Source organism: Cupressus sempervirens, chromosome 1 (genome assembly GCF_028749045.1).
Source record: "Cupressus sempervirens isolate cs-2001-9-10 chromosome 1, ASM2874904v1, whole genome shotgun sequence".
Classification (NCBI taxonomy): domain Eukaryota; kingdom Viridiplantae; phylum Streptophyta; class Pinopsida; order Cupressales; family Cupressaceae; genus Cupressus; species Cupressus sempervirens.
Window position 1 is genome coordinate 12,661,161 of NC_143118.1, and position 14,857 is coordinate 12,676,017.

A 14,857-nucleotide genomic window follows, 5' to 3' on the forward strand; every position below is an offset into this window, starting at 1 on the left:
ATTCTTTTTCCTCTTCTTCTAGATTGGAGACTGTGTGTTTCAGGCAGGAGGAGAGGAATTTTTCGACAGGATGGTTTCATCTTCTTGAGGGGCCAGTTTTCTGAATTTTGGCTGGGAGACTTTGGGCTACAGCAGGACAGAGGCTGTGAATACAGTGATAGGGGGGTTCCACTTCTTTTCTGTAGGGGAGACTTTGGTGCTGCAATACAGGAGAGTTTTGGGCTGAGAGTTCTACTTTTTCCTTACAGGAGATTTTATGCTGCTGCAAAGGGGAGGGTAGAATGGTTAGAGTTTTAGATAGGCAGATGTTGTAATGACAGTAATTGGTAGATATGATATGGGTGTTTTAGTTTTTGCATGACTTTTTGCATACAGAGATTTGATTTCTATATATGTATCTTCTTGAATATGGCTTAGAAACCTTGTGTTTAGGCATGTTAAGTCAGTATTACTTTGTGAATCCTAATTTATCAGTTTTAGATATCTAGTTACTGTCTTTATTGCAGATTAGTGTTATTATTCATTTTTGTAGATTAGTTAAAGCATCTCTTTGTTGTTAGAAATAATCTATACCTCACAATCGAAGAATCTGTGAGACACTCTTTCGTACTTTCAGGTAAAAGTGTAGAAGATTTAAATTCATTGAATATTTCATACAGGGAGCTGTACCTGATAAAATTTAGAGGAAGGTTATCAACCCAATGATAACCTGTCCAACTGTTGGTGCTAGTTTGTCCTTTCATTTGGGCATTCGGGGTCAGAATTGCATACATTTCCTTAAAGGACAATCTGTTCACTAACATAGAGCTATACCAAATTCTTACATGGTATTAGATCCATAGGAGTTTCATTACATAGCCATTGGAGAGATTTTTTTTTGTAGTTCAAGATTGGAGCTTGCTAGTGATAATTAGATGTTGGCATTACATTTAGAAGGTAAAAAAACCCCTAAATTGACTCTTGTTTCATCAAAATCAGACATCTGAGGTGAAATTTAGAGTCAATTTTTTGGAGGTTTGACAACAACAATTCAAGAAAAATAATTATAGAGGTGATTTTAAAACAACAATATCTCCCTCATACAAACTCTTTTTTTCGAGCAATTGTTTTTGTGTTGGGGTAGAATTTCATGATCTACACATTGTTGTGGGTTGTTTGCAATCCCTAATACTAAATTTTTCTAAAAATCACAAATCCCAATTTTTGCAACTTCAAAGGCTTCATTCGGGCTCATATGGACACATATTCAGGTGCTATTTTTTTGAAAGTGCATTTTTTTGTCTACTTTCCAAATCTAGTATCAGTTTGGAGCAATTCTAAGTAGACATAGTACTTTCAGCATTTGGTCATTTTTGGCCTATTTTGAAACTTGTAATTAATTAAATATTGAGAGGCCTTGGGTCTTATCTTGTTGAGTCTAATATAGATTCATATTTGTTGTTGTAACCATCAAAATTAGAATTCCATTTTGGTTCATTTTGATAAGTGGCAGATGTATATGCACTAAGTATAAAGTGCCAAAATCATCTATTTTGGGGGGTTGCTTGATTGAGCAATTTGGGGTTGGGGGGTGTCTTGAGTGTTTGCACTTCTCTTTCTTTTGTGTTCTTTTATATTGCATCATAGGTTCTCCTAGGTTTCCACTTTTAACTCCACATAGTTATGTTGCATGGAAAATTAGAGAATGGAGTAAAATGATGGAAAAAGCTTTAATTGATTATGTTGATGGAACCATGGTTGCACCATTTGATACTAATAAACTAGATGAATGGAATCATAACAATAAGGTTGCTATTGGTACTTTGAGGAAGTATGTACATGAAAATATTATCTTCCGTATTGATAATTATAAAATAGTAAAGGAAGCATGGGATAATTTTGCTAGCTTGTATGCAAAGTAGACAAAGCTAGGGGTTTTGAACTTGATGAAAATCTCATTTCATTAGATCCAAAGGAGTTTGACACAATTCAATACTATATAACCAAGGCACATGAGCTAAGGTCAATGGTTAAGGATTGTGGAATTACCATAGAGGATGAAAAATTGATCTATAATTTGATGAGAAAACTTCCTCCAGAGTATGCATCATTTGTTTTGAGCTTGAATACTCATAACTTGACCTTAGTTTCTTCTTACACTATGCCTTCATTTGATTCCTTCATAGCGATTTTGATGGTAGAACAATCAAATTTGATGAGAATGGGGATTCTCAAGTCTTCAATGTCTAAAGAATTGGTGGCTAGTAAAGAGAATCAAGGAAAAGGGTCTAACAAGAAGCAGAAATTATGGAAACAAAATTCAGAACAAGAGAAAGAACACTTAACCTCCTCACCACAAGAAAAATCCAAAAATAAGGATAAATCATCCAAGGAGTTTCTTACTTGTGCATATTGTAGGAAGAATGGACATGAAGAACATGATTGTTATAAGAAGGAGATAGATGAACTCAAGAATCTTCTTAAGAAGAATTAAATTGGTCTACCATCAAGAATGACCACTTCATTCTCTTCTTCACATTCAAATTTTGATAAAGGAAATGATCACATGGGCAAAGGTCAAGCCTTAGTAGCTATTTCAATTCAAGATTTAGGGTGATGGCTTCTAGATTTGGGGGCTTCTCATCATATGACATCTTCACAGTATTCATCATTTGATCCTTGTCATACTCCACCTATTTTCATGTGAAATCATACTAACATGATTTTTTTTGGGAAAGGAAATATTGATAAGGGGGAGGGATACTTCAAATATGTGTCATGTGTACCTCACTTAAGTCATAATCTTCTTTCCATCTATCAGCTCACTCATGGAGATAGAGGAAGGAGTGTGGAATTCACAATTGATTTAGTTTTTATTAGAGACTTGGAGACTAGAGAGGTCATTTCTATAGGGGTGGTTGATCATGAATCTAGGCTATACTACTTCTCAATTTTTTCTCATAATTATGACAATGATTTCTTAGCAGATTCTTTAGCAGATTTTGATCACACTTCTAGTGTTGATGAAGACTTTGAGAACTTGGCTACTTGAACTTAGGTATTCTCACATGTGATCAAGTTCTTGAGCCATCCATTACTTCTCCTCCTATTGATATTTCATCTAATATTTTTTTTGATAATAGTTGTATTCACATGGCCATGGATTCAAGTGATTCAGTGCAACATGATATTTATTTTCTTCTAGACTCAGTTCCATGGGATGACTAGTTGACATACATTTCTAGTTTGTTTTTGGAGTCTTATATTATATATTTGGGAGACATTATTGATGACATTCATCTTCTCTTTGATAACGATGATCCTTCTTCATTTTTTGTGATGGAACACTCTGACCCTCATCTTCATTCTCTACTTGATTAGTCTTTTGAGGTTAACATGATGGTAGATCCTTTGATACAAAAATTGGAGGAGGTCACTTTATTTTTAGAGGAGATATTTGAGTCTTTGATACATGTTCTACATTCATCCTTAGCTGAGCCTGATTTTTCTTTTTCAACAGAGTGGCATAGTACACATGATTTGGAGGAGGCACCTTTCAAAACTTGAGTAGGTTTCAAAGATTTCATACATTTTGAGGTTTTTTCCTATAGATGGGAGAGGCTTCATTGATACACCTTTGGTTTTGTTTCTTCTTAAGGGGAGGAATGTTGTTCTATACTCATGGAGGCATTTCTACATTGAGCCTTGCACATCTACCACAAGTGTACATTCTACATTTAGGGGTTTACTTGGTCTATCTTCCTCTTCTTCTCTCTTATGGGGGGGATCTTTTCCTCACATGATGTCTTCTTCTCTCTCATTTTCTTTTATTGTATTTATATCTCTTTTTGGAGGGGCATTTTTCCCATGTCGCTTTCCCTCTTTCTCAACTTTATGAGAGATTGCATTGCATCTACCTTTTGTACTTGCATATTTTACTTGTGTACCTAACATGGCCGAGTAGTCGAGACCCATCTTACATTATTATATAGCTTTTGTGAGATTAAGTACATTTCCCTAAGTTTCACTTAAGGGGGGTGTTGTTGTAAATAAGTATTTACTATTTACACTTTACTTAAGTTTACTTAGGTTAATGCATATTCATATTAGTTGTCATGTAGACACCTAGGAGTTTGCATATTCATATGAGATGTCATGTTGACAACACAGTAGTTTGCACTCCAATTGAGCACATGTTGTTTACTACATCTCTTTATGAGATACACCTTTACATTCTTATCCTCTTATTGTTGCATGAACATTCATGCACAATGGAGGATAGTCGACTCTTGGTGGACATGTGTTTAGTTGGTATGCTTATCTCTTTGCTAACTCCTAGTCATATCAATTTCCTTTATATACAAGGCACTTCTATGATGAATTCATCCAATTATCTGATTAATCCATTCTCATTTGATCATATCTTGTCTCTCTTGTGCTATCTCTTGATCTTTTAGATCTTGGCATTTCATTCTTACCTTAAGAAAATTCTTACACGGTATTAGAGCTATACCAAATTCTTACAAAAATTCATCCTTTATGTTGGTATATGGTAGGGAAGCAAGGCTTCCAATTTCATTAATGTTTCCATCCCTAGAATTAACTCATTAGCTAGAGCTAATGGAGAATGATGCCATGATAGTAAGAATAACAAAACTAATGGAACTAGAAGAGAGGAGGAATTCAGACCATGCAAACCTTAGAAACACATCAGCAACAGATGAGAAAGAGTTTTGATAAGAAGGCTAGGGTCAGAGTCTTCAAAGAAGGTGATCTAGTATTAAGATGGGATGTAGATAGGGAAAAATGAGGGAGGTGTTAGAATGTTCAAATGGGAAGAGTACTTCTAAGAGGGGGGGGGGGGGGGGGGGTGAATCATAAGTGACCAATTTATCTTTCCAAACCCTTAATAAAATTTAACTGAAATTAACATGCATGCAAGTAAACAAGCATAAAATGAGAGCATGCATCAACACATAACACAAAAAATTTTGGTGATCCAAAAACCCTCCATGAATAAGAAGGTATAACTAGGGTGGGATGACACCCACAAAAATTTACTGCAACAATGAGTTCAACCACTTCTGATAGTTTGCCCTGTTAAAGGCCTGCCCTATGAAAGGATTTACACTATGTTAATAGTGACCTATTGAAAGGATTTACAAACACTTTACAAGAAGTGTCACCCTGTTAAAGGATTTACATAAAGGCTGTTAAACCCACCTAATACATAGGATTTTCTTGACCTTCTCCAAAGGTTCTCCTACCTAGCTATTAAGCTAACCTATCACCATAGAATTTCATCCTCTAATACAATTGTGAAAGAGTATTAGAACATTTGACTTGATTGAATGCAATCTCAAATTGTTGGGTTTAGGCACTTGATCTACTCTTTCTCTTTTGATCTCTTAATATGTCCCCTATTTTGTTTTGATCAATTGGATATATAAATGCTATCCCTTTCACTAAATATTTTCTCTTCACACTGAAATTTCACTATAGTCTCCCCTTATGTAGCGTTTCTTCCATGATTTCAATGGTGCATTCATTCTTCTTATAAAGAATGCAAAGACTTAGGATTAGGTGTGGATCTACGATCCAAATTGAATCTCAAATTCTCGCTCATACTTTGCATTTTTCTTATTGGTTGCATGCCTTCACCATTTTTCTAATTGGTTGCATGCCGATTTCATAGGGAATGCAAATGACTCATCCTTATCTTTTTTTCTCCTTCAAAATTCCTCTAAGTTGGCTCCAAAAATAGTTTACATCTTAGTTTGTGCAAGTAAAAACTCTTATGTTAATTCTACATTTCTCAACACATGAAGTATTACTGATGCTCGACACACACTATTTCTAGATTGCTCAGCATCAACTACGTTTCCTGGTTTGGTCAACACCTGTTATAACCTATATTACTTGGCATATGTTGTTTTGAGTTGCTTGGCATCTGAATAATTTTGTTACTCGGCACATGAATAATTCTTGGATCACTTAGCACATACTATATTGTAATCTGCTCAGCACTAATTATGACTCAACACCTATTAAAATTCTAGCTCGACATCTATTGTGTACTCGACATGTATGATGAAAATAGTTAAGTGTGTTGAAACTCATTTGTCAATACCTTTTTTTATTTGACCAACAATCTCCCCCTTTGACATGAGTGTCAAAAAAAATTAACTAAGCATCTATGAACTTAGCCTAATTGAGTACATTCTTTACTTGCTTGGTCTTCGCATGCAAAATTTCAAAAATTGTTAGTAACAATATACCTTATAACTCCCTTGAGTTGATTATGCCTTTGAAATTGAAATTCTGTGTCAATGTGCCTGATCCTCTTTGTCCTTTGACCTATTTCCACATTCTAACCCTGTGTGCTATATTTGATCTGTGTGATGTGCCTGTATTCCATGTGATTACCAAAAGTTTACATCTCTTCTTCACTCCTTTATTCCTTGTCTCCCCTTTTTTACTATTTACAATCATTCCACTTTATTCTCAAAATAAAAGAATGATCAAAATTTGGAAAAATTTGGTAATTACCCATAGTATTTACATATCTCCTCCTTTTCTTATTACTCCCCCTATAATATATATCTCCCCCTTTGTTCATTCTCCCCCTTTTTGACACTAATGTCAAAGGGTTTTATGGAGTAATACCATGTTTCGCCAAAAATGAGTTGTTGACTTCAAGGAGTATCTTCAGAGCTGCATCCCAGTTGTTTAATGCAATATCCAATGACTTGTGTTGGATTGAAAGCTTTGCTGCTAGGTCTACAAGTCCTTCATATGTAGAAAGATTGGGATCTTTCTTCAGGACTGTCTCTGCATACATTTTCTCCTTGTGATGTACTTCTAAGTGAGGGGTGATGGAGGATTGAATTTGCATTAATTTAGCTTTTATATTAGCCTCTTCTACTAATAATATAGCTAGTTCCCTTTGAGTATGAAGCATCTAAGAAAAATTCTTCTCACTTTGAGCTAGATTGATTGGGAGTTGCATACTAGAAATCTTTGGATTTCTCTCCAAGCTCATTATTTTCTGGCTAGTCTCATGTGTGAAGTTTGAAAAATCACACAGTTTATTGTAAATGATTAATATATTCCCTGATATAATTTTAACTCTATCTATTTTCTTACCCAGGTCAACTTGTCCTAAGATGATAGTATTTTCTATCTTCTCATTGACCATTCCTTGGAATTTCTTCTCTGACCATTCCATTAGTTTGGCATTGGTGTCATGGTCCTCATTTGTTACCTGATCAACTATATCCGATAGTTACTCTATAATTGGTCTTGATTCATCTAGAGACTGTAGACTGAAGGCATCCATGAATATGTCCTTGATTTCATTCAATGCTGGCCTAGATATTTGTAGTCCTTTCTAAGTGCCTCTTGTCTCCTTCTTCTATCTAATGCACTATGAATTTCATTCATCTTTTCCTTAGTGAGAGTACTAGATTCATAATAGGGTATCTTTATTTCTTCATCAAGCTCAAGAATTCCATAATGAATTATCCTAGCTACCCTAGTGGAGCTCAAGCCTGGTATTCTAATTTGTAGTTCTAGTGTTCTAGTGCTCAGCTACTAAAGAGTTTTTGTTGGAGTACCTATTTTTGGTAGTTCAACCAAAGTTTGTATTATAGATTCCTCCTTATCTCTTGTCTCTTCTTTCTCTTTAGTTTGTTTCTCTCCTTCAATCATTCTGGTTGGGAGTGTACTTGTTGACTGTACTAATTTGTCTTTATTATCCCCTACTACTGCACTCGGCTCCTGAAGTGCAACTGTGACTTCTTTTGGTGGAGATGGTGGTGTAAGAAGTAGAAGTTCTATAGATTGTATGGTCACATGTGGTTCTTGTGTTTGCACCTTGTTTTCTTTTAATTTTTCTACTGCCTTTTGGAGTTCATCAAAACTAACCAATATTGGGCTTGAACATAGCCTAGCTACTTGTGTTGATTGGTCAAGGATATTTTATAGATCCTCTATAGTTAATGGATTGATGTTTTGACTAGAAGTGTGAATGACATATTTTATCTTGATTGTTTCTATAGGTGTGATGATAAAACAAGGAGGGCTAGGAGGTAGCAGTTGTGTATCCTGTACACTCTATTCTTGTTGCTCACCTATCCCCTTTTCTTCTTCTTTACCAATTTCCTCCTTCTTTTCTTCTTTATCCTTCATTTCTTCCTCCACTTCCTTCTCCTCTATCTTCTTTCTGCTTGTTTCTGCCTTGTATTCTTCATCAAACACATCATCAATTTTCTTGGAAACAATTTTCCATACTTTTGTGGTTTTTCTCACAACCTCTTAAATTTTATTTTTTAAAATACTAAATGCCCTTTATTTGGGAGTAAATATACTATTGTGCCTCTTGACTGCATTTGTTATTTGACTTTTAGTCAAATTAGGCAACATCCTTGCTAAAGTAGACTCCCTTATTTCTTTCTCAGTTTGCAAACAAAAATGCCATTTTCCCTCTACAATCTTATATAATTCCTTTAGCAATGAACTATCTAGTTCAAGAGGTGTATGTTTATATTCTGCCATCATATTATAGACAGATATCTCTATTTTATTTTGCTCATCTTTTGTGAGCTTATTAAAATTTACATTCTTCAAATCATTTAAGTCTCCATTCCTAATCTTAGCACATAATTTATCAATAGAAGACTTTGGGGAATGACTTACCACTTTAAATTGAATATGGTCTTCTGATTCTGTCTTTTCTTCCTCTAAATCAGGTTGAGCCACAAATTTTCTTCTTTTCTTTGGCTCTCCTTCAGTCTTCTTAGCGAATTCCTTCCTCTTAGCTACCTCTTCCTTTTCCTTTTGTGAAGTAGCCCTTGTGGTAGCTCTAGTTGTAGGATTTTTTGGTGCAGGCTTTGTCACTTTCTTTGGCTTGGGCTGAGGAGCAAGTGGTGCTTTTTCCTTTCTCTTGGTGGCCTTGGTTTTGATAGATGTTTCCTCAGCTTCTTCTTTCTCTGCATCTTCCATTTCATCTTTTCCTAAGCCTTGAGTCAATTGTAGAGACTCTTGTTTAGGCTCGTCTCCTTCATTATCATCTTCTTCTTTATCATCACTTATTTCTTCTTCTTGTTCTATAGTACCCATCTCTTCAATCTTTGCCCAAAATTTCTTTTTGATCTTCTTAACCAATTTATCTTTCTTGTTTACTACTATGGCTATTTTGAGATCTATTACCACCCTTGATCTAACAACATCATGGGTCCCAAAGTGATTTGTAGTTTTATCAATTTCCTCTGCAAGCAATGCTATAATAGCTGCTATTGCCTGATCCACATCAAGTTCATAGCCCAGTGGTCTAAGCCATCTAACTCTAGGGATGACTGCTTGTATGTAGGTATAGTCAATATCTACTAGAAAAAAAATGTCTTTTTCATGTTGCTTCACTATTGAGAATAGAATTCTCATTCTCAATTTCATGGATTGTTTGGAATCTTCAAAATAACTAGTCATTTGGGCATCAAAATTTTCACCCATTTGATCGATGAATCCATTTATCTGATCAACAATTGTCTTATTTGGATCCCATCTCACCTTTCCTATCGAGGGGAATTCTCTCATAATGTAGAAAAACATACAAATCAATACTGCACCAAATTTGCATTGAGCCCCTTTGGATTTCCTTATGGCTCCCAAGTTCTCATTTATTTGTTCCATCATCAATTCTGCAAGATGATAAGTGTGATCCTTTTTCACTAGCTTGTAGGCAACATCTACAACTATGTAGGGTACACTATTTAACCTGCTGGATTGATAAAATTTGTGAGATATAATCCTTACAAAAAAATCTAGTAGGGGGTCTTTGATTGTGTTAATTGTCATACCCCTGTTGTTCCACTTGGCACCAGTGTTTTTCTCAATTGCCTCCCTCTTATCACTCCTTATGGTTTTGGGCTGATCTAGGGTTGCAATACTAGTAACCCTATGTACAGTCTTCTTTGTGAACTTTACAGGCCTCGTTTCTAACCAAAAAGCTCCATCATGGATTTTTCTCAGCACAATGCGCATACATTCTATTTTAAAGACAATGGGGAAAACTAGGGTTTTGGTTAGGCCCTTCTTCTCAACTATAGAGAATTCATCTTTAAGTATCCCATTTTCATAGAGTTTATCAAATGTATTGAAAATCTCCAAATCTCCTATTGAACCTATCTTATAGTTGTAGCATTTTCATACATCCTAAACCATTACTACTTTATCAAGAATCACAGATAGGGCAGTAGCGAGATCATTTTTGTAAGCAACTTCAGGGATGGGTCTAAACTCTGGTTGTTTAACTTCATTTCTAACTAGTTAAATTTTTAATCCTTCCTTTTCCTTTATAGATTTAGAACCAGATGCCATCTTTAACCGAACTAGGGTTTACTATTTAAACTAACTTTTCAAATTGCGTAACTTGGCTCTTGAACAAAATACTTGGTAAATCGATGAAACTAAGTTGGGTTGCTATTGAATTATTATAAATCACCTTTTGATCACTAGGAAATTGCTTAATCACTCTACTCATATTTTCTCTTTGTTCGTATGATAAAAAAAAATGATTTTTACCTTTTATTAGGCTTAAAACCTAGCATTTATTGCTTTCATGCCTACAACTATCACTTGGCTTCCAGATGATTTTCCAACTTGGCATCAACTATATTTCATTCATTTGGCAGCTACTATCTCATTCCACTTAGCATCTACTGATCTTGTTAATTGCTCGGCAACCACTTATCAAGTCTTACTTGGCAGCTACTAGACTGTTCAACTTGGTATGTACTATAGTTTTACTAGGAAACCAAAGGTAACTTGGCATCATCTTTCAACTTTTATCCTAACATCTTAACTTATGGAAATTTCTTCTTTGCAGTGTTCCTATGTTCTTTTTGGGCTAATGTATGATACATCTTTATATGTATTAGCCCCATGTGCCTTTCTAGTGCTTAATTTGTTGAGGTGTGATCACTTGACCTCTTGGGTGAAGTGATCTCTCCATTTGATGTGCTGCATTCACCTTTCTTCTGCCATATCTTCTTCATATCTTTCCTAATATATTCCACATCAACTTTTTCTTTGCCCTTGTTAACTTTAGTCTTGGGTGCCTTGGCCTTTGTTAGATAGTTCCTGCTAACATGTCTAGTCTTTAAGCAACTAAAACAAGTTATTTGACTCAACCATCTGCTGTAGTTCCCCTTGAAGTTTGTTCTTATGCAATTCTGAGGTACATGACCATATTCCTGACAATAGTGACAACTTTGCCTTGTATTATAGTCCCAATTGTAGTGATGTGCATTGTTGTTTCTCCTTGTAGGCTGATTAGGTATCCACATAGGCTTTAATCTACATTTAGATGCTCTATGTCCATAATTTTTGTAGTTGTAGCAGTGACCCTCAAATCTTGGTGTTCTCATGGTCTTGGTTCTATAGTCTTGTGCTAAGTGTCCTTGTTTTTTGCACTTGTGACAAAAATTTGCATCTATAAGTTTATCATGCTGATGAATACTCTTGCTTCTACACATGTCAGAGGTATGTCCCTTTTTACCATAGAAATGACAAGTAGGTTTAGTGTTCTTACCTTTGTTGCTTCTTTCTTTTGTAGCCTTGGATGATTCTCCTTTTTCAGTGCTGATGTAGCCAAGTCCTGTAGTATCATTACTAGCCCTTGGTGATTTCAGCAATTGCTCAAAGTACTTGATGGCCTCATTGGGTTTGTTGTAACTTTCTATTATTTCCTTTTCTCTATTCAATTCATTCTGTATCTTCAAGGTGGAGATCTCAATATCTTTCACATTTAGCTCATGATGAGCATTTATCATCTGGCTTAAGGTGTCTAACTGCATGTTTGAAATCTTTTCAAATTCAATTGTCTTCTCTTCCGACTTATTGATGAGATTTTTCTCATCATCTTCTACCATGGCCTTGTCTTTAATAGCTCTTTTCTTTTGTTCAATCACTTTGCAAAGCAATATGGCTTGTGATTCTTGTTGAAGCTTGAGTAATCTAATTTATTTAGCTTGTGCTCTATTTTTCTCTATTAATTTTGATATTACTACATCAAATTCCTTGGAATATCCATTGAAAAGTATGTGTATGGTGTCAATCTCCTTGTAGTGTATGTCATTTTCAGCTATGGCTATCTCCTTTCTTCTTTTCAAAGATTTTCTCAATTCCTACCTGGCTTCCTCTACTTTGTGTAGAGCTAGTTGCACATCAATCACCTGATTCTTAATGATCTTCCCAAGTTTGAAAACTTCCATCTTCTCACCTTTTTCTCCAAGCTATTAGGCTTCTCCTTGTGAGAACTATTTATCTTTCCAAACCCTTAATAAAATTTAATTGAAATTAACAAGCATAAAATGGGAGCATACATCAACACATAACACAAGAAAATTTTGGTGACCCAGAAACCCTCCATGAATAAGAAGGTAAAACTAGGGTGGGGATGACACCCACAAAAATTTACTGTAGCAATGAGTTCAACCACTTCTGATGGTTTGCCCTGTTAAAGGCCTGCCCAATGAAAGGCTTTATACTGTGCTAATAGTGACCTATTGAAAGGATTTACAAACACTTTACAAGAAGTGTCACCCTGTTAAAGGATTTACATAAAGGCTATTAAACCCACCTAATACATAAGATTTTCTTGACCTTCTCCAAAGGTTCTCCTACCTAGTTGTTAAGCTAACCTATCACCATAGGATTTCATGCTCTAATACAATTGTGAAAGAGTATTAGAACATTTGACCTAATTGGATGCAGTCTTGAATTGCTGGGTTCAGGCAATCGATTTTCTCTTTCTCTTCTGATCTCTACTAGATTTGATCTCTGAATATGTCCCCTATTCTATTTTGATCAATTGGATATATAATGCAATCCCTTTCACTAAGTCTTTTCTCGTCACACTAAAATTTTACTATAGTCTCCCTTTTGGCTACTTTTCTTCCATGCTTTCAATGGTAAATTCATTCTTATTATAAAGAATGTGAAGACTTAGGATTAGGTATGGATCTATGATCCAAATTGAATCTTAAATTCCCACTCATACTTTGCATTTTTCTTATTGGTTGCATGCAGATTTCATGGGGAATGCAAATGAATCATCCTTATCCTTTTTTCTCTTTCAAAATTCCTCTATGTCAGCTCCAAAAATGATTTACATTTTAGTTTGTGCAAGTACAAACTCTTATGCTGATTTTGCATTTCTCAGCACATGAAGTATTACTGATACTTGCCACACACTATTTCTAGATTGCTCGACATCAACTACGTTTCCTGGTTTGCTCGGCACTTGTTATAACCTATATTATCAACATATGTTGTTATGAGTTTCTTGGCATCTGAATGATTCTATTACTTAGCACATGAATAATTCTTGGATCACTCAGCACATACTATATTGTAATATGCTCAGCACTAACTATGACTCGACACCTATTAAAATTCTAGCTCAACATCTATTGTGTACTCGACATGTATGATGAAAATGGTTAAGTGTGTTGACACTCATTTGTCAATACCTTTTTTTATTTGACCAACAAGAGGCACTCAAAATTTGATACACTATAGAGTGGTCCCTATGTGGTTATTAGTTGCAAATAGGCCAATGCTTTTCAATTAAGCAGACTCGATGGTGAAATTCTGCCTTTTCCAGTTAATGGAATATATCTTAAGTCCTACATCTAACAAAGGATGAGAAATTCATGTATATAATTTAGAATAGTTTCCTTTCTTGTTTCTTATTTTCCAAGAAGTGCATGAGCACATTATTTTTGCAGAGGTTGCATATGGTTTTTGGGTTACTAGTTCTAGTTGCAAAGATACAATTTTAAAGTTTCTTGAGTATGTTTTCTACAATTTTTATGATTTTTCTAGGTATATTTTTGTATTTTTATGACTCTATAGCCCAATGGATGCTTCAGTCTACTGGTCTATGCATAGCTGGCTTGCATCCCCTCTAAGTCTCTAGAATTGTTGGCCAAATTTGCCTTCTTGCCAAAATCACCACATTTGAATTTAAAAGATAAATGGCCACTTCCCATGCTTTTTAATTTTTAAATACCATGGAAATATAATGTTGTGAGGTTGGGAGCCAGAAGTCAAGGGGCTATGATGCTATGTAATTTCATAAGATTGCATAAGGTAAGTATGTAGTGTTGTGATGTTATGGTGGTCATAAGATCAGGGAGCCCAAATTATAAAGTTAAGATGCTATGACAGGGGTCCACTGTCAGATCCTAATATCAAAATGATGTCAAAGGTCATCATAGAATTGGTAAAGTGAAACATAAGGTCCTCCAATATTACAATATGGCATAGAATTGGTAAATTGAAACATAAGGTTTATGATGCTACGATGTGGCATAGAGTTGGGGATGTGAAACATAAGGTTTATGATGTTACGCCAAACTTGTAAGATTAGGGAGTCATAAAATCAAGGAATTTTAGGATTGGGAGAAGAGAGAGAAAGGCTTAAGATTCTATGCTAGTTGAGTGGTTGGAGGCCTTAAAGGGCTCATTTGTGATATTACAACAGAGGCCTTAACTATAGCTTCAAGAGGGAGAAATGTTAGTGATACAATGCTATGAAAGTCAAAGGATATCATAAGATTGGGGAATCATAGGATCGTAAGTTCAAAAATCAAGACACGAGATATTGTGAAGCTGCTAGATTTCATGAGATTGTAAAGGGAAATTTGCTTGATTTCAATCTTACGCTTGATAGACATGTGTCTGAGGAGATAACATTGCAGTTGTCATTGGAAATTGGGTTGACATTTTTGTTAGCCATCATGGTTAAGTCTAAAGGAGGTGCCATTAGTTAAATTTATATGGTCAATCATGTGGAGACTTTGTGAGGTGGCAA

The 14,857-nt window shown here is 35.2% G+C and overlaps 1 pseudogene; it reads left to right on the top strand.

Annotated features, from left to right (window-relative positions):
* LOC149575917 (26S proteasome regulatory subunit 10B homolog A-like) overlaps positions 1-297 on the top strand; it is an 80,624-nt pseudogene extending 80,327 nt beyond the window's left edge.
* The last annotated feature ends 14,560 nt before the right edge of the window (positions 298-14,857 follow it).